The sequence below is a fragment of the Zonotrichia albicollis genome, chromosome 3, assembly GCF_047830755.1.
Source record: "Zonotrichia albicollis isolate bZonAlb1 chromosome 3, bZonAlb1.hap1, whole genome shotgun sequence".
Lineage (NCBI taxonomy): Eukaryota > Metazoa > Chordata > Aves > Passeriformes > Passerellidae > Zonotrichia > Zonotrichia albicollis.
Genome location: NC_133821.1, coordinates 67,279,620 through 67,299,857, shown reverse-complemented (window position 1 = coordinate 67,299,857; position 20,238 = coordinate 67,279,620). Strand labels below are relative to the sequence as shown.

Sequence of the window (20,238 nt, the reverse complement as noted above, 5' to 3'; positions counted from 1 at the left end):
GGTGAATATTTCAGGTGCAATAGTACTTTGTTTAATGTATGTTATAGACCGTGCCATAAATCCTGTGCTGCCGTTGCGAAAGAACAATGTGACCCCCCTGTCCCGTCCTCCAGCCCCTCAGTCAAAATCCTTCATGGAGGTGGAAAGACATTAATAGATAAAAGAATCTGAAATCACATGTTAGTGCCTTTACCGACTGGCTGAGACATAATGGGGAAGGATTTATTTGAATTAGAGTGCAGTCACACCCAAGGCAGTGTATTGTTTTCCTGGTATGAATGAAATACTGTATTTCGATCTCAGCTGATACTGAGCAATACTTATACACAAAAATGATATTGAAACCATGTATTTACTGAGATTTATCGTCGAGGTGCTTCCTGGTATAAAGTAAGAGTCTGATCCTTCTATTTATCAGCAGAGGTTCTGAACTCAGTTGGTAGAATTTACTTGGTGATTACTGAGCAATGGTTTTCCGTAACTGCATTTTTTTTTTTCTTGGATAAATATGATTTTCCAAAAATCATTCTCCCCCATGGTTGTATATATATGTTTTACTTATTTTCTGATTTTGGGATTTTGGCTTTTGTTTTGATTTAATTTGGTTTTTCTTTCATTTTTCTTTCTTCCAAATTACACGTGCTCTCTTTGGAGTTTACTTTTAAGTTTTGGACTTACTATTTAAGTATTGCTAAGCCTATTTTAAACTTGGGTCCCTAATCGATATGCCTTGAGATCAAATGAAAGTTGGAGAATGAGTGTTTGGAAACAGGTGTAATGAAATAAGCTGGAATCTTTCTATTTCCCTTCATGGCCTACAGCATGGACCTCCTACCACATCAGTTGGAGGTGCAGAGGCCATTACTGAACATTGCTTTCTTTTCTTTGTGTTTCTGATCTATACCCTAACAACCTGGTAATAAAAGACTGTTGGAAGACTTTCTTCCCCCCTTCCCCAAATTAATTTGGAACAGAGAAATTTCATGCAATGGTTACACTGAATTAGAAAGAGCACGTTAGGTTTGCAGTTCAGTTCTCATCAATCATAGGCACTGGAAGTAAAAGTCCTAAATTCTGTGTTGGTTGAATTTTGCAGTGTCAGAAGAGCAACAGCATCTCTCTGTAAATATCTGATTCAGAAACTGAAAACCATTACAAAAAGCCATACTCATTGTGCAGACTAGATGAAATTTAGGAGCCAATCTTACAGAAATTTTATTTAAAGATTTGTGTTGCTGCTTTTGATAATAAAGGGAAGCATGTGCAGGACTGAAGATTGTTTATAATGATTTAGTGAAAAACGTTTGTCCGTTAGATTATAAACCATGTTCTAACCCAGTGTTGCCTATTTGCTTTCACTTCATGATTTTGCATGGTACCAATGTGCAAATAATGGGAATTTTGAGATTGCAGCTGAGAGCTTGATTTCCTGTTGCTTCTTACAACGTAATGTTCAGGCTTGTGAATACAAGCCTAAGAATTGTGCCAATGTTTTGGCAACCAGAGAAATTGTGATAGGTGAAATATAATGAGTTAAATTAGAAGATCTGTGTTATCACTTATTTCCTTTTTATTTTTTCCCCTACTGATTTATTTGCTTAATTTTGTGCTCATTGGTTGTCTTTGTTTCTGAAAAGGAACATACAGAAAAAGAAAAAAGAGCATACAAAAAAAATAAAAAAGGGGGATGGTGGACAGTAAAAAGCTTGGCAACGAGGACATTCAAGCAGTTGCACAGCTTTCCCAGGGAGGTTGTGGAGTCTCCGTCCTTGGAGATACTCCCAGACAAACCCTGGCTGATCCTGAGTAACGTGCTGTGGGTGACCCTGCTTGAGCAGGGGGCTGTGCTGCCTGGCAGGCACTCTGAGGTCCTTCTGAGCCACAGTGATCCCATCAGTCTCAGAATTCCCCTCTGCCGTTTGGAGCTGTAGACAGTGCTGTTACTCTGGGGAGAGATCAAGGGTCATGTGCAGACTTTAATCTTAGACTGTCACTCTCATCATTCAGGCCTTGTCATTTTGCTCCTTGGTTGAGTCATTCATTCATTCGAGAATCAACTTTGAATGACTCCGTTGAGTCATTAATCATTCATTTGGCACGATGGGCATTGTTTGTCTTGCTGCCATGGCCCAACACCCATGGCACTGCCTGAAATGTCACTGCCCAGTGAGGGATGGCACACTGACAGCAGCTACTCCAAGGTACTCCAGGCAGCAGTCTTGAATCCCACATCTTTTGTCTGCTGTCTCCTCAGGCACTGAGGAGACACTGATGAAAAGAGAATGAGAAAAGAGTAAAAGTAACGGGAGTACTGTGGGAAGAGTGTAATTAGAAAGTAAAGGAACAGAACCAACATGAGCTGAGTTCTTACACCTATCTTGCTACTCTACTTGGCATCTCCAGAAGCTGAGGAGGGGATGTAGATTGCACAGGCTGTGCCATGGATTGTGGAAGGAAGGGAGGAAGAAGCAGATCTCAAGGAGCCCTTGGAGGCTGATGAAAAACATTAGGCCTCAGTCCCTTACACTGCATGCAGAGTTGTACTCTAGAGACCTGATGAGTGGTAGATACAAGGGAACATGAGATCACTGAGTAGGAAGTGGAAATATGAAAGCAGAGAGAAGAGTAAACAAAATTTTGGTTTTTTTTTAATATATACAGAAAAAGCAACAAAAAGTGTGCATGAAAGGCATAGATAGTTCAAGTAATACCTTTCATAATAAAATATGGATATAATTTTAAATAAAAATGGCTAAATAAAAACCAAGAGCTTGACTTGTGTTTTGGGAAGATTATTTTAAATCTTTCTTCCATAATGCTGTAGGCGATGATTTTGCTGAAGGACTATTTATCTTGATGAGATTTGGAACACTCATCCTGAAAGCAATTGCCAACAGGTGACTGTGAATAAATTCAGACTGGAGCTGGAAAAGTAGATGGGTTCAGCCTCCTATCAGAAGGGTAGGCTAGGACATGTCGCTGTTTACAACAGGCTCAGGGAGTTGCCTGAGTTACATTTACAGGTGATGAGGGTTTGGTAGCAAGGATTACACTCAGTGACTCACGTGTCTATTCCTGTTTCTGGCTAAATAGTGTAATTGGAATTTAGAGAGCATTTTTTTCCTGAAAAAGACACATTTTAAACATATGGCTAGTTATTTTCTTAATATATTATTTGATATTTTTTTTCTTCCTTTTTGCAGAATAATGCTATAGATAAATGGAAAATAAATTTGTGCAATGCTTTCTTGAAGATGGATATGAGCAAGGGTGAAATACTCCTTTTTATAAATTTTAGGGGAAAAACCCTCACATTCCAAGGAGCCAGAAGCAGCTCAGTCTGGCATCATTCAGTTGATTCTTGCAAACCAGTCTGAGAAAGAAGACCAATCTGGAGGAAAATATTTTAAAATAATTACTTGATATTGAAATATTTGCTAGATCTGCAAGGTATATATTTTTGTGGGCAGCATTTTGTATATATTTGCATATTTTTTTGGTCTGTAAAAAGCTTGTTTCTATATTGCACACCAAAAGTAATTCCATTTATAATTTCACTAACCTATAATTTGGGTTGTTAATATTTGCTTTTAATTGTTAATAATTTCTGTTGTTATAATTGCTTACTGCAGACAAAAGAACAGAGTATTTTTGTTCAAGTATGTTTGAAAATCTAAATGGTAAAACTTGGTTAATTTTCTGAAGTGGAAAAAGTATTTGATTTTGAAAAAATATTTTCTTAATAATCAAATAAAAATAATAGTTTTATACAAAGTCCTTCAAGTACTTAAAGGTACCATTTGTCTTGTGTTTGATTATTTTAAAAAATTGAATAGTTAAAAGAGAGTAATCTGCAATGAAACAAGGCTGGAATTATATGTTTATGTTTCAGATATTTTGTTTTTTAAAGAGTCCAATTGCAGTTCCATATGGAGATACAAATTATATATCTGTTCAGTTCTAAATAGCTTTCATTGACAATTTTTATGGCTTTGGATGGCACAGTGATTATGGTTTAGATCTGCCAAGATGCCTTGGGGATTGTCATAAAGATCGATTCAATCTTTGTATCATCTGTGGCAGCTAAACATAAACACCACACAACCAAAATTGATCAGATATGAATTTTGGCAATTTTGTCAAATCACTTGGTTTGAAATCCAAACCAACAGAAAATGAAAATCTTCTTTATATTTTGTTCTTCGAAGCTTGTTGGGTAACTTCAGTGTAACTGTCCATAGTTTTGCCTTCTGTCTTCTTCAAGTGGAGATAAACTGGTTGTGTCTTCACAAATAGGGTCATTAAAATTGTTTTGCAACTATACAGTATTATACAGAATTTCACTGCTCATTTTATTGGCCTCATCAGTTTTGAGGTAGTGGACTTGAATGGTATTTTTGGGCTCACATTGCTATAAAGCTGTAAATCGACAGCCTGCTTGTTCATTCCAAAATGCCATTAATCTCTGACTGTGCTGAGGCAAGTCCATTGGCCACTGTTGTCAGGTTGTGTTCCCACTATCCCAAGAAATCATTCAGTTGCTGCTTGCATTGTCTTCATCTGACTTTGTCTGAAGGGCACCTTCTATATAGGCATTGATACCTTGTTTGGACACATTTGGATGTAAAAGCAAGCTTGAACTCTTAATTTCTTGTGCTCCTTAGAAAGCTGTGTGCATTTCATAATATTTTTGTCCCAGCTAGTCTGATTGCTCTCCTTGTCAACCTGAATTTTCTGTCATTTAAACTGGGCATATTTCTTGTGGAATTGTTTCTTGTCCTGTCGCGTGTGTTGCTATATCCACCTAACAGCTGCTTTGTACCAAACAGGAGAACCTTCCAGTAGTGTTTCTGTATTTGCTGGTGTACCAGTGCCATGACCACTGGTAGTGGGTACGATGCTTGTTGTAACTTCTTGTCAGGCTGAACAAGACTCTGGGCCCTGTGTCAGGCTTTATTGTAGTTGCCTTAACTCTGGCAACCAGCCGAATGCTTCACTCAAATGTGTTGGCTAGCAAGCTCTTAAATTCTAACGGTACCCTTTCTCAAAAATGGTGGCTAAGAAACCCTTAGATTTTGTGCAGTACACTTCACGAAGTTCTCAACTCCCAGAAAAAACTTCTCAAAGGTGCTGGCTAACAAGCCCCAACACATAACCAAAGGTGGTGGTTAGCAGCACCACTGCTCAAAGGTGTTGGCTAAAAAGCCACAACACCCTTCCACAGGCTTCCCACTCTCAACAGCAGACTTCAGTACTGAGTAAGTACAACAGCCATGCTTTGCCATGGGCAAGAGAGGAGAGAGAGATAAATGGAGAAAAAGGAGAGAACAAAGAGTATCAGCAGTCCTTAAGATCCTGTGCTGGTCCACATGGATAGTCTGGAGCTGGGAAAAACAGTGCAAGTAAAAGGGAAAGGAAAAGGAGAGCAAGGGGGCCCCATCCCCTTCTCTTTATTGTTAAACTGGTGCACACCTCTTGGTGTAAAAGATTAATAGTTAGTATAAAAGTGTAATAGCTTTTTCAGCCCTTGGAGCCCTCGTGCAGGAGGTGAGTTGGGAGGACTGAGCTCACGGTGTCAAGGTGAGCAGGAAGCTGGCTCAGCACAGCGCTGCCCCACCTCTGCAGTTCCCTCTCCTCTGATCACATCTTTCCTCCCTTAGCAGAGGCATGTTTGAGACAAGACATGCCAGTGCCTGGTCCTGCACTCCCTCCTAGACACACAAGAGCTCACTCTTGCATATGCATGCGTGGACTGTAAAGCAGGAGGGCTTCAAAGGCACCATCTGAATGAAATTTTGTCATTACATGCATCATGGAAGTTCATAATTATTTCCTTAACACCTCATTTTTTGTGGGGTGGTCTTTTTCTAATAAAGTGTTTGCTCTTGCTCCCTGGCACAATTTGTATGCAAAGTGTCCATTGCAAACAGGGAAACTAAATTTAGAGAAAAAGGGAGGTTGACATAAGCTTACTTTCAAAATTCCTTTTGGACTTTTGACAAAAAAGTTGTCTTAAATATTGATTTGTTTTCTTCCTTTATTTATTTTCTCTTAAAACCTAGCAACATAAATGATACAGTTGTAGAAATACCTTTAAAAATAAAAGAGAGAAAGCTGAGTCAAGTGAGACCCAAGAAATGTCATGGACTAGATGTCAAGTCAATTATGATATTTTTTCTCTTTTAAATAAGAACTAGGCACAAGACTAATCTTTTTCCCCTCAGGGATTAAACTGAGGCGAGTAAGACAAGCTGTTCAGCAAATTTGATCTTTGGTAACTTAAAGGATTGAAACCTAGACAAAACATTGTACAGCTCATTATGTTCAAGGTAAAATTTTTGTTCTTGGGAAATGTATAGTTTTTGAATTGAACCCGTATCTGCTGCGTTGGTCTTGCCAACCCTTCAACCCAACCTGTTACCACTGTAAAATGAACAATTGCAGCAAATACTCGGCCAGTTTAGGTTCTCCCATTTGGATATCCAGATTGGGGTAGGACCATACCTATTGTGTGCTGCAGTGCTGGCACTGCCTTCCTAGTGGGTTTCCAGACATTGGTGCCCATCCATGTGAATGTGTGGCAAAGTGGTGGTGAGACAGTGAGGGTCTGGTGCCTTGGTAGGCATACAATGCCAGGCATATGCCTCAAGACTGCCCAAAGAGCTAGTCTTGTGTCTCTGTGAGGAGTCTCTCTGTGTTTGGTACACTTTTGTAGCAGTTTTCTGCCTAGTTTACCCCAAATGGAATTTGTTTTTTGCACACACCAGCTGCTCTGTAGTCCAAGCTTATGAAGGAAATTACTTTAAAATCTCACTACTGCTGTGAACAAAACCAGTAGCATAGACACAGATTATTTTTATTAACAAATTTAGCCCTATTCTAGCTAACTAACCTGTCACTAAGTTGTCTCAGCCTGGATCTGCTCTGACAAGACAAATAACTTATGAAAGGCTGGACCTTCGGCTTTCAAGCTATCTTTGCTCTTATCAAAACATAATCAAAGGCAAAAACAGGTATTTTGAATATTTTGGATATATTTTTTCTCTTAAAAACACCCTTTAAAACTCGATCTGGCTTTAGTGATGGAAATCTAGTGTGTGTGAGACCAAGGTTTCTTGCACACAAAGCAATTCACCTCTCTTGATCTAAAGAGAGCAGAAACATTCTGCATTTAAGCAGAAACTTATTTCTGCATAGGTAAGGCACTATGACTTGCCTCTGCATAGACAAAACTCATCTGATTCATGTTGGTAAGTTTTTGCTTCAGTGTCATTTGTTGAATCCAGCCTAAGTTGCGTGGCTAACCCAGCACTGAGCTGTCATAGCAACCAGATCGTGTAATTTGTTCATGGTGCTTATCCACATTTATCTTAAAGCCCAGTTAGGCTGTTTTTCCTCTCATGGACAGGCTGATCTAGAGCTTCACTGTTCTGTCAGCTGAGAGGCTTGTAATTTTCCCAGTAATTTATTTGCAGTGCCAGCTTTCTTTCTTTGTCCTAAATACCTTATAGGTATTGATGTTTACGCCTAATGTATTCATAGGGAGTAATCAGCTTTCCTCTGATCTTAGTGTTTTTTAGTCTAAGTAAGTTGAATGTTTAGTCATTGTTTGTTTAGTATACTCTTTAGCCCTCAGATCTTTATTGGATTCCAGCTGTCATTTCATCCCATATTTTATATTGTGAAATCCTTTTCCAACTCATTGCAATTGGCTCTCACTCATAACTACCCTAGCATAAAAAAGAACCCCTTGCAAGCTATTTGTCTGGCCTTTTTTGGCTTGGCTTATTGGATTTTTACATTCAGTCTGCCAGAGTTTTATTTTGTCTTTTATTGTCCTCATTAAGACAAAATCTTCAGAATTTTTTTTGAAGGCCGGCTTCAAATAATGTCTTACATTGGTAGTTAGCTGTTTTGGTTTTCCTTATGTTTGCTCTGCATCACTTAATATAGTCTGTGTATTATCTGCAAATATTTGCCTGTCTGCTTGGAAGTTCCTTAATTGCAACTTCTTATTTTCCTGTTTTTTCCAGCAAGCAATGTTTTAGGGGATTTGTTGGCTTTGCTTTCTCCTGCATAAATTTAAGGGTTTTATGACTGCTGTTAAAAACTGGCTCTTTGGTAGCAAAATTCCAAATTATGAGGCCCTGTCAAATTAGTATTTGCTTATCTTGTGGGTTATGTGTTTATCTGCTCTCTGAAGCATTTAGAAGTGGCTAAAGGTTTTATTTTGCAATCATGTACAACTTTGACATTTATTTGATTGTAAGGGACCATTTTGTGTCTGCTGACATAGTTTGTCTCATCTCTGGCAAATACATATTTGCCGAATATATATTCTGTATCACTAGTCACCAGCTACAGCATAGTTGGAGAACTATATAGTTGGAGCACACATATCTGATCAGGGCAGATACGTTTGAATTTTCTAGCTTTTTAAGAGTACCATCAGTGAGTCTTTCTTCTTCCCCCTCTCCCCTCATCTGCTCAAATTAGCGTCATGCAGCTGAATATCTTTTGCTGGTAAAAGCAACCTGGTAAGGTTGCTTCTTGACGGGTAAATTTTGTTTCCTGCTATTTATTCTATGTGTCTTCTTGTCTTGTGTTTTATCATGCATCTCTTGTGCTATTTTGTTTTTATGTTATGTTCTGAAATATGCCAGCTAAATATGCCCTGGTGACTTTATCAATTGCTGGCAAGTTCCTAGACTAGCCTAGATATTTTATTTTCTGATATCCTCCAATCTGACCATATCTTTCTCATTGTTGTGGGGACCAAGTGACTGAATTTGATATGTTGGGATGGAGATTCTGCACATTTGAAGAACATGTAGTTAAAATAAAGCCCCCACCTTCTTGCACTTACATGAAGGAAGAAGGGGGCACTGGAAAAGCCTCAGCAGAGGTAGGAAGTTCAGAGTGGCAGTGCTGCTGAGGTTTCTCGCACCACTGTTTCTTGCAGTCCATCCTGTTCTCCTCTTGTCTCTGCTCTTGGCATCTGGCTGCTGTGAGGTTTTGTGAGACAGACCTGAGGAAACATCTCTGCTGCAGTTTGCCCTGCAGACTGAGCACAGTGCCGTTCTCAGAGCTAGTGTGACTGAAAACACCTGCTTTGACCATCCTTGCTGACTTGTTTTGTAGCACAACCTATAGGAGCTCTCCAAATAATTTTGAAATATAGCTGGGTGAGGAAAGCAACTCTGCTTCAGTACTTAGTATCAATCTCATATCAGCATGGCAGAGGTTTCCGATGGGGAATTATCAGTGCAGTTAAAAAGTGCTGTTCATTTCTACTCTTTATGTGTGTATTCCCAATAGGAAGTGTGTCAGTGATAGGCAGAGGCAAATGTGACTCTACTTGCTATTCTGTTTCTCCCTCCTGAGCTATATTACACCAGGATTATCAAACTGCATGGGCACAGGGTAGCATTGACAGCTCCTGTTTGGCTGCCTGCTAGTGCTGAAAACCTTTGTGGGTCACTTCTCCTCAGGAGAGAGTAGTATGTCTAGCAAATGACTTGTTTCACATGCCTTCCTCCTCCCCACCCCTCATACATGCTTTTATATTTAGCTGTATGGAAGTTATGTTGTTTTCCTGAAGGAAGGCTATAAAACATTCCATGTTGTATCCCTTGATTAAAAGCAGTATTTTTGTATTTATTATTCCAAGTACTGTATTTTTCTGCACATCTGGTCAGTAATGCTATTATTCTTGCATTCATGACCCTGACGAAAATATGAACAAAACCTGTGAATAGCACTAGAGAATGTTTGGTTGCTTATTCTTTCCCATCTTTGCATTTTTTAAGTATAGTAAACAGTGTTCTTTCATTTTATTGTGTGGCAATTTGTTTTGTTTCATACTTTTGCAATTGTTGGAATGGTGCATCACATGCTTTACAGCAGGCAAAATATATTACACAATGTTACTGTTCTTATCAGCCAAAAATATTAAATTGAATTTTATTCAATGAATTTAAGAAGAATCACTTTATACATAAGGTACCTATATAATGCTATTAGTTGATGTTATAAGTCTCTAATTACAACCTTGATTATCATTTGATACTAAATTACATCCTTGATTTTCTGAACCAGAATAGACTTACTGAATGCTGCTGTGGGCTTTTTTGCATTACTATTATTGAGAATACCAGTTTCATTTTAAGAATTGTCTGATGCTGATATTAGGATTTCTTTCATTGTTTCCTAAATACTTTAGGAAACAGCCTTCCTTGCCTGAACTGCTGCCTTATTTTTGTGTCCCTTTGATTTAGTTATTAATTATTATTTAGATTGGTTATTTATTTTTTGAATTCCTGAAATGCTGCCTTTATATCTGTTTTCACTCTATGATTATATTTTCTGAATGTGTTTAATCATGCCATTATAATTTGACCATCTAGAATTTTATTATCCCAAAATTATTATTAAATTTATAATTTTTCACTTGTTCATCTTTTAAACCAAAGGTGAGCCAAGTTTTAATTTTCTTTTTCTAATTTTCTGAACTCTGATATTTTTTGAATTATAACTTTTCCCAAGAGCCAGCAAAGTATGCTTAAAAATTTTTCAAATACCAGTTTAATAACTAGGAAAATGTTTGCTTTCAATTGATTTTAATCCTTGTTTCTTTCACGCCTGTGAAACTATTCCTTCAAAATGAAAAAGGTTTTGTGTGTGCTCATGTGTCTGTGTCTATATATATATATATAAAAATTATATATATGATTTAGTCTTGATGTAATTGCAACTTCTTGCAGCTTAGTTGTTATCAATTGCATCCCTGTGATTGTAAAATGTTTTGTTAAATTATCTCTTCTTCTTTTATCTAATGATATGTAATTTCCCCAAGCTGGATCAGAATTTTTTGATTTGAGAAATTACTTTGTAGGATTTTTAGGTTATCCAAAGATTCTTTAACACTGAAAATTAAGGAGAAAGTGCCATGTGACAAAGAACGGCTCACCTTCTATATTTAGTTTTGTTCTAGTCTTCTGTCTTTTATTCGTTCTTTGGATATTATTCTTTGATCTGTTACCTTTCTTTCCTTGATTGTAAATTCCCTTGTCTTTCAACATACATCACTAACTTTATTTGTAGTGTGCTTCATGTATTTAATAACATACCTAGCATTAAGAACATAAGAGCTTTTCTGGATCTACGCCCTAGTTTCTGCTGCCTTCCTTTTTTTTATGAGCACTTTTATCTTGTGCTTTGCTTTCTTATAATTCATTCTTCTTTTTATGTTTCCTTGCCTTGTCTACACATCCCACAACTCATGCAATTTTCTTTCTTGGCTTCTCTTTTTCCCAGTCCTCCTTCTTCAGTCTTTTACATCTCTACTCACAGTTAATAGCTCTAAAGAATGATTTACATTATCAAGGTTACTGTTTTTGACTCTATGTTCATTCAGTGTCATATTAGTGTCAAAATAGCCCACCTTGAGAAAGTACCCGTTATACTGAACATATATGTTCAGTAGATCCCACTGGAATCATCAGGAATGCAGTCATTAATGCCGTTTCCCCTTCACCTTGTTTTCATTTCTTATGTAACTTCTGGGTTACAGTATTGGAATTAAGTAAACTGTGACTACAGTGACTGGTGACATTTTTTCAGCCTGTTCCCTTTGTCTGCATGGAAGTGCTGATACTGCTATCTTAAAAGTCAGTGGTGACATGAAGAAATACTACAAATGAAATGAAGCATTATTACAAAATACTTCCACTGTTCTGCATTGTCTGTGTTCATAGATACTTGCAAAATCATTGACACTTGTGAACTTGGAACCATGAACCTTACCCTGTCTGGTAAATGAGAACATTGAAATTACTTCCTCCTTAATGAAAACTTGCTTTACTTTTATTCTTTTTTTCTTTTCTATTCTTTCCTTCCTCCCATGATCATAATAGAGCTGTTCAGTTCTTACTAAAATGACTTAAATTGAAATAGCAAAATAACTCACCTCTAAGTTGCCTTCTAACTTTGAAGCATATTAGCCTGTTCTGGGTATACATGATTGATGGTTTCAGCAATTTTCTTCATTATTGCTTGGCAGCCAGAGGAGGCAAGTTGATTTTCTGTTCTGTTGATGGTATGTCTTTGAAGGAACAACTTTCTTATCTTAGTTGACCCCGATGTGTCAGTCTATGAGGTAAAGAAACCTCCCGTCTGTGTTACGTTTTGTATTTTTGTATTTCATCTGTGGGTCAGTTTACAAGGCAATGTGAAGCCTAAAGAAGACACACTCCATCTTGGTGAGGGATTTCTTGGTCTAATGACAAGCCCACAGAATGTTAACATAGCAAATGATCATGAGGAATACTTGAAGTAATATTGTTTGTCTTTGGAGCCTTCTTTGTCCTGGAAGCAGGGGAAATGAAGGAAGAATTCACCACTGGCTGAGCTGAACTGCTCCCAGCCCTGCTGGAAAGATGCTCTGGTGGTACCTACCATGGTTTGGCTCAGACTGGAAGGCACACTCAGCTGTGCTGCTGCCAGATGTAATCCACATGCTCCACGGGCTGAGGTCTTGCTAGTTGTGTGTTTCCACACTATTTCCCTTCAAGAAGAAGCTCTGTGGTTACCAGGCAGTTGCCAGTTACCACTCTAGGCCTGGTTCAGAAGGAATCTCTTTAGTCCCTTTGGTGACGGACTTTCTACTGGCTGACAGTAACCACATTTTTTCCTCTTGCTTATTTCCTTCTCATTGTTTTGCTTTTTGCTCTCTCTCTTCTTTTGTTCAGGCTTTACTTTCTCCACTGTTCCTCCATCTTCCTTGTACCATCTCAGGTGGTGACAGTCCTGACCAGGACTGTGCTGTCTGTCCCATGTGGTAGCTCCCTAAATGTGTGCTGCTCCCTGATTCCTTCATGGATGGCCCTAGTTCCTCTTGCTGACAGGGTCTGCTGAAGGCAGAGGCTGTTGGAAGATCTCCTCAGATCCACAGGATCCTCCTCAGATCCTGAGGATGTGATAGAGCTACCAGCTCTATCACATCCACAGCTCTTGTGAGTGGCAGCAAGGTTTGCCCATGTTGTCTTGAGAAGAGAGGAGAAGCATAACCAGAACAGTGACATCTTCACATGTTGCAGAAGTCTCAGACAATTTTTCTCCGTGTTGAACAGTTTAGGGACTTTGATTAATTTCATAGTTTGAAAATGGTTTTGGCTACAAAAGTGTTTTCAGAGTACAAAAGTCAAAAGCATAATTCAGATAAATTTGACAGCTTTCAATTTCTGCAGCTTGTTCTCACTTCAAAGTAAGTCAAACTGCCTCAAAATCTCTGAGGAAGAGGTGAATCAGAAAGCTGCAGTTTTTGTAATTACCTTTGAAGTATCTTGGTTTTTTTCCCTTTGGAGAACTGTTTCTTCCTTTGAGTGTGGACATATACCATGAAAAATTTAGGCTTCATTTTTTCATGAATATATTAATGTTTGTGTATACACACACACACACACACACACACATATCTATACACATGCATATACGTGTTTATGTGCATACATGCACACACACACACATATTCGCACATATTTAACTATTCCTGTCTGTAATGATGGTGCCATTAGCACAAACTAATGTCATGTATCAAGCAGTTAATTTTGCAGAGGTCCTACCTGTCTCTGTCATGGTTTGGGGATGGTACTCCCCAGTGTAGTGCTCCCACTGAGGTTCTCCAAACCACGTGCTTCTTGTTCTCTTTCCCCTTCCTGTTCCCTTGGCAGGTTGGAGATGAGAACTGAGGACACAAAAGGTGAAGATCACAGGCTGAGATAAGAAAAATTTACTGGAAACAGCAATGAGATAAGAAAGTCAACAGTAATAGCAGCAATAGTAATTACAGAGGGTACAAGAAATGAATGATTCAAAGCAAATCCCTTGACAACAGAAAGATGATGGGAAGTTGGATAGAATACCCTTGTGTCTTAGCCGTGTCATCTCCTGGATACAGCAAAAATTAACCCTGTCCTGGTCAGGACCAGGACAGGTTCTTACTCTCCTGCTCTCCCCTCAACATCTTTCCTTTCAGACCTGAAACTGTATTTTGGTTTTGCTTTGAAAAGTATTGCTATACTCAAATTTTGTTTTTTCTCAAATTGGCACTTAGTGTAGATTTCTGTCTTGGTGGTGTATGGGTGGTTTTTTTTTTTTCCCCTTCATTTGAGTTAGGAAAGTAATAGACACTCATTAGACACTCATGCGGACATACGCTTTTTCAGATTATTCTCACATGGGTAGAGAAGAGGATGTCATCTTTTACCTGAATGGCTTTAAAACAATTCCGTAATAGCTTGTTTCTTGTAAAGATAACTGGAGGCTGAATGTTGTTGGATGTAAAGGCCTGAAGTATTTATAAAATCTGTAAAAAGAGATACATACTTTATTTATTTATTTCTTACTTCTAAATGAGCCTGCCACAACTGAAAAATTGGAAATTAAAAGAATAAAACCAACCCCTAAGTTGTAAGAGAGCTCCAGAAGAACATGAGAACATCTAGCTTAGTCTCAACCAAAGACAATCAGCCTTATAAATGGTGGTAGTTTATCAATTTCTGTGTATGAATAGCAGTTTCATAATAGAAATAACTGTGAGATTGCAGGTGAAAGTACATTAAGGTGAGAAGCTTGCAAAAAAGATGCAAGTATTTAAGAAGGAGATAATTATCAATTGGAAAAGATTTAATTCTCTAGGTAACTTTCTTATCTTAGTTGACCCTGATGTGTCAGTCTATGAGGTAAAGAAATCTCCCCTGTTTGTGTTACGTTTTGTATTTCATCTGTGGGTCAGTTTACAAGGCAATGTGAAGCCTCAAGAAGACACATTCCATCTTGGTGAATCTTGTAACATTATGTCTTCAGTTTATTGTTTGCTTTAACTACATTTTTGAAAGATTTCTAAGTTCTAGTTCTTTGCAAAACAGCTTCTGTATCAATCTTCTCAGACTAAAGCACTCTGTAGACACCGAGTGAATTTTTTTATTTCCAGACATTTTTGCTTGGGGTTTTTTGCCTTCTCCTCTCTTGCCTGTTTGTTTGTCTGGGTATCCCTAGCAACATCTTTTACTAATGGAAAAAAGCACAATGCTTTCTGTAGTGTCAGTGATTGAATCAGAAACAGAATTCACTTGCAAAGGATTTTAATTTTTTGGTTTCACTGTTCCTATTATTATCCTGAATTTATTATCCACTATTTAGTAGTGTGTATCAGGAGGATATACAGATTTCTAATCTGTTTTTTCCAATGCTGGTATTGCAACCTTACCTGGAATTAGGAAGTGGAATAATCAGTTGTGTGTAGCAGGATCTCTGGCTCTGGATTGGATGAAGAAAATATTCCCTTATTTATATTTTGTATATTATGTATATTATAGACTGCAATCCTCAGAGAAATAATTTTCCAGACTTCCTGTGAAAATTCATTGTGTTCTCATTATGCTGCTGAGGAACTCTCTGTAAGAATTACACTCAATTTTTGCATCAACTCCCTTAATTCTGGAGGCCAGGGGGTGCTATAGGTATATGCATTATAATCTATGTAGGTTTAGTAGTCTATATGAAGCCTGTTGTATTTTTAAAATTTTGTTGCATTTTTGAATTCTGAGTCTGCTATTTCTTAAAGAATTATTTTAGCCATGTGTATGGGTGCCTGCACTTGTTTCTAGTATAACTTGTATGTATATGCATCTTACCTGAGTGAGGCAGTGCAAAAATGAGACTCAGGCCTGGAAGTTTTGCTCTGGGAGATGATGGACCTTATACTATAAAATATGATTTCTTTTCTTAAGAGAAAAAACTTTCAGCATGGAATGAACTGGGTGAGACCACCATCCCCTTGGTGGTCTCAGTAATTGGTGTTGACAACAGAGGCAAAGAATGCAGATAAACACCACATTTAAAAATATGCATGAATAAAATATTTGTATAGCCTTATGTGTGCTTTGATGTCCTTTTCACAATTGGAAGATTTTGAAAGAATAATTTTCTTAACCAAATCTTTACTATTTGAAAAAATTTTTTATTACATTTAAATATTGGGCAAGGTGAAATGATTTCAACTATGTATTCTGAGAATCAGTTAGTTAATGAAATACCTATTACTCTTTTCCTCCTGCTCTAACTATTCACATTTGTAGGTATATAGGAAGTGTGTGAGCATAATCAGTTTTTCATAAAGTCCAAATGTAGCATACACAAATGTTCATAGCCTGAGTACAAAGGAGACATCAGTAAATTCACATAGAGCATCTCTCATCTGTTTTTGTTTGTTAAAATATTTGATGAACTAATAATTAATAAGTAGATGATTTGTGGGTTGCAAGACGTGGGCCGAGTTTGGTTTTTTTTTTTCAAAACTCCATTTCCCCAGAAGTGGTTACTTGAGATTACAAAAATTAAATCCTGGTCCTCTGGGTTTTAAGCACCTTTTTATCCTGATTTCCAATTTCCTTTTCTAGTATGCCGCATTATTTTACTGACTGTTGAAATGTAATACAACCGATTTGAAAAGGTGGTCATTAAAATAATATTTTCCTTATTTCCCACTGCTAATAGTGCAGGACTAAATCTATATACCATTGCTGTCTTCAATGCAGCTTATTAACACATTCTGCAGACACATATAGGGCCTGCTAGCTTTCTGTGTATATAGTTGTGCATATCTGTATTTACCGAGAGGCTTTAGCAAATTCTTTTCTTCCCCAGGGGACTTTGTCAGACTTGTATGTCTTTTTTTGTGCATTTGAAAATCATTTCAGGTGTGAAGGACTTTGGAGCTGACTTTGTATTTAAAACAAATAAAAATTAGTTGCTAATACCTGTTTAAAAATGATTGGACTACAGCAGAAAGGCTATGGACACAGTTTATGAGCGTTGACATTGCATGAAAGTATGTAAGGCAGTGATTTCACTTTATACACAGTCTGTTAGCAATGTTGATTTGAGGCATTCTGTCTGTCCTGCTGGTGATTCTCATAGAGTTACTGTCACTCCTTCTGTAGAGCTGTTGAACTGTGCTGGAATCTGGATCAGGAGCAGATCTAAAAAAAACTTAGTAACTGTGAGAGCTGTGTGTATGTGTGCATTTTAATCTTGGATCAGGAAACTGTGCAACCTGCCAGCAGTACTTCTGATCCCACTGAAGTAGTGGCTTAGATTTAGGAAGGAACTACCAGAAAATGGAAGGCCAAGAACCCTATAAGTGAGAAAATAAGCACTGTGGAAAGGAAATATATTATCAAAATTCCTCCGTTTTTGCTCCCATTGAAGACCATGTGCTTGAGAGCATTGTCCAAACACTTCTTGAACTCTGTCAGGCTGGTGCTGTGACCTCTTCCCTGGGCAGCCTGTTCCAGTGCCCGAGCACCCTCTGGGTGAAGAAAATTTTTCTCTTATCCATCCTAAACCTCCCTTGACATAACTCCAGGCCATTCTCTTGGGCACTGTCACTGGTGACCACAGAGAAGGGATCAGTGCCTGCCCCTCCTCTTCCCCTCATGAGGAAGCTGGAGACTGGGATGAGAGGTCTGTCCTCAGTCTCCTCCAGGCCGAACAGACCAAGTGACCTGAGCTGGGTTCTTCTCAAGGCCCTTCACCAGCTGGAGCTGCTTCCAGGGTTCACTGGGAGTTCATAAATCTAACAGTAATGGTCCTCCAGCTCAGGGCACTGAGACCCGCCATCTTGGTGATCTCTGTCATTGGTGTTGACAACAGAGGCAAAGAATGCATTAAACATCTCTGCCTTTTCCCTGTTTGTGGGGTGACCATGCTAATTCTGCAATGGGCCAATGTTATTTTTACCCTGCCTGTTGCCATTAATATATTTGAAAGTACTCTTTGTATTGTCCCCCATGGTTCTGTTCAGATGAGCTTTGGCAGCATGAATTTCCTCATTACAGTGGCAAGCACCATCTTTGTATTCTTCCCATGTCACCTGAACTTTCTTCTTCTGGGCATATGCGTTCTATTTTTTGTCCTGTTCAGCCAAGCTGCCATCTGCCCTCACTCACTTCAATTCTTATACTTGGGGATTGGCTGCTCCTGTGCTCTTAGGAGGTGATGTTTAAAATGTGACAAGCACTGATGGACCACAGCACCTGCAAAAAACCTGCTTCCAGGGGATTGTCCCACAAGGTTTCACTTATACCACTGATGTCGAATCTTTGGGACTGGGCCAAAGCTATTCTTGTTTGTTCCTCATGCTGCCTGCATCAATGTAGAAACAGTTCAGGTGTGGTACAAGCTAGCCAACACCTCCTGAAGCAGATTGAGGGATTGCATTTGTGCTCATTTCCCCAAATTTTGGCACACCATAAAGGTGTAATACGTCAATAAGTAGGGTCCTAGAGAGACGACTTTAGTAGTGATGGAAAAATTGAAGTATTATGGAAGTATTATGAAAGTATTTTGACTTGGAACCATTACCTAAGATTAGGGAGATTTTCTCTGTTGATCTGTATAGAAATGGTATGTATCTGACTTTGTTGGTCATATTGGTGTAAAAGGTGTTTCTAGGGGCCATATTCTGACCTGTGATATTTGTGTATGCCCTTTTCTCCTGAAGGCAATCAGTATTAATGTAACTGTCTTCAGTCTGATATATATCCAAAATGAGGGGTTTTTTTCAAGGGATCAACTTGAAGTCATTATCTACTTACCTAAAATCTATTATCTACTGTTATTTGTTGTGAGATCTATTTGAACACTGTACATTATAAATGCAGTCCTTTTCTGGAGAACTGACCTTCATCATCTGGGGTATGTCAGGCTTTTTTTTTTTTTTTTTTTTTGAAGGCTTTTTTTTTTCTTCATGGTCGGATTCAGGAAGAGAAGTGGGAAGCTAGACAGAGCAGTTTCAAATAAATTCTTGGTGACCATAGGCTTTTTCAACTGCAAGTCAAGAGGAAGTTCAGAAAACATTTTAAGAAGAAGACTGGGTTTGTTGTGGTTTTTCTATAAGTTTTGCTTGCCTTCATTTTCCCTCTTTATATTTATTTTTGGAATGTTGTTTTTATGAAAATAAGGAAAGAATTTTTTTTGTCATGCAATTTGATACTTTATGGTCACTATCAGAACACTCGTTAGTGTGTCAGACAGTGTCTACTGGCACATGTTCAGAATGTAGCCTGAGAAACAATGTGTTTTCTCAATTGCTCAATTGCTCAAATGCTATTAAAGTGTTATTTCAGCAGTGTATTTTAGTAAAACAAAGTATGTATAGATACTTGATTCCTTACTGCTAATGAGAAAGATGCTTTTAGTTAATTTTTCATAATGTGTTCATCAAATAAATACTGAACATCAAAGCAAGAACACGAATACTGCAAAATTACAAGAACTGCTATTTCATTCTTAGTTCAGCTTTCTTGTTTATGCAGAGTATAGGATAAAATTCTAATGACATGATTGCATGATATTTTTTGTAAAATTTCTTTTTCTGGCACAAAATACAAGAAGCTGATGAACATCTAATCCATGTTTCATCATCATTGTGTAATATATGGTAAAGTCCTTCTTTTAAATATTATTGTTAAAAATTATAAATTTCCTTTAAGTCTTTTTGTGGTTTAATATAAGACACCATTTCAAAATCACTGAGGACAAGAGAACAAGTATTATTTCCATTCTATTCTATAAATCTTCTATTTAGAGATCATGGATGGGATAAAAATTAGATTAGTAGAATTTAGTCTTTTGAGACCTGATTTTTCTCAGAACTTAGCATTATAGAGCACTTTAAATATTCATATTTAACCCTGAGGTGTAAGTGTCAATCTTAACTTCACCTCTGATTTACACAGGAAGTTAAAACTTACAATTGAGTGTATTTAAAATAAGACGATGAAATAATTTTTGAGATATTACTCCTGAGGCTGATACTTTTATCTGCAAGCCTGATACTTTTATCATCTGTCAAGCTGTAAATATTTTGATTGTATACTGGCAAAAAAAGTATTTGTTATGTGCAAAAAAAAAAATGATGAGGGGTTAACCGCAGTCTGTCTTCAGTTCTATGCTAAGCTTTAGACCACATTTTGAAGAAAGGAGGGACTAAAAACTACCTGATAAAGAAAAAATGAGTTAAAAAACCAAAATTTATTGTGCATAGTAATCTTATTATCTCTTTGCTAATATATTTTCCAGACTAAAAAACCCAGCTGGTTTGATCAACATTAGTTGAACCATTTGGGGAAAAATCACAAGAAAAAGTGTTAACGAGACTGGTGCTGATTAAAA

At 37.7% G+C, this 20,238-nt stretch overlaps 1 protein-coding gene across 1 annotated transcript in view; it reads left to right on the top strand.

Moving 5' to 3' along the window:
* ESR1 (estrogen receptor 1) overlaps positions 1-20,238 on the top strand; it is a 178,988-nt gene that overhangs the window by 21,909 nt on the left and 136,841 nt on the right. The gene's annotated exons all lie outside the window — the stretch shown is intronic.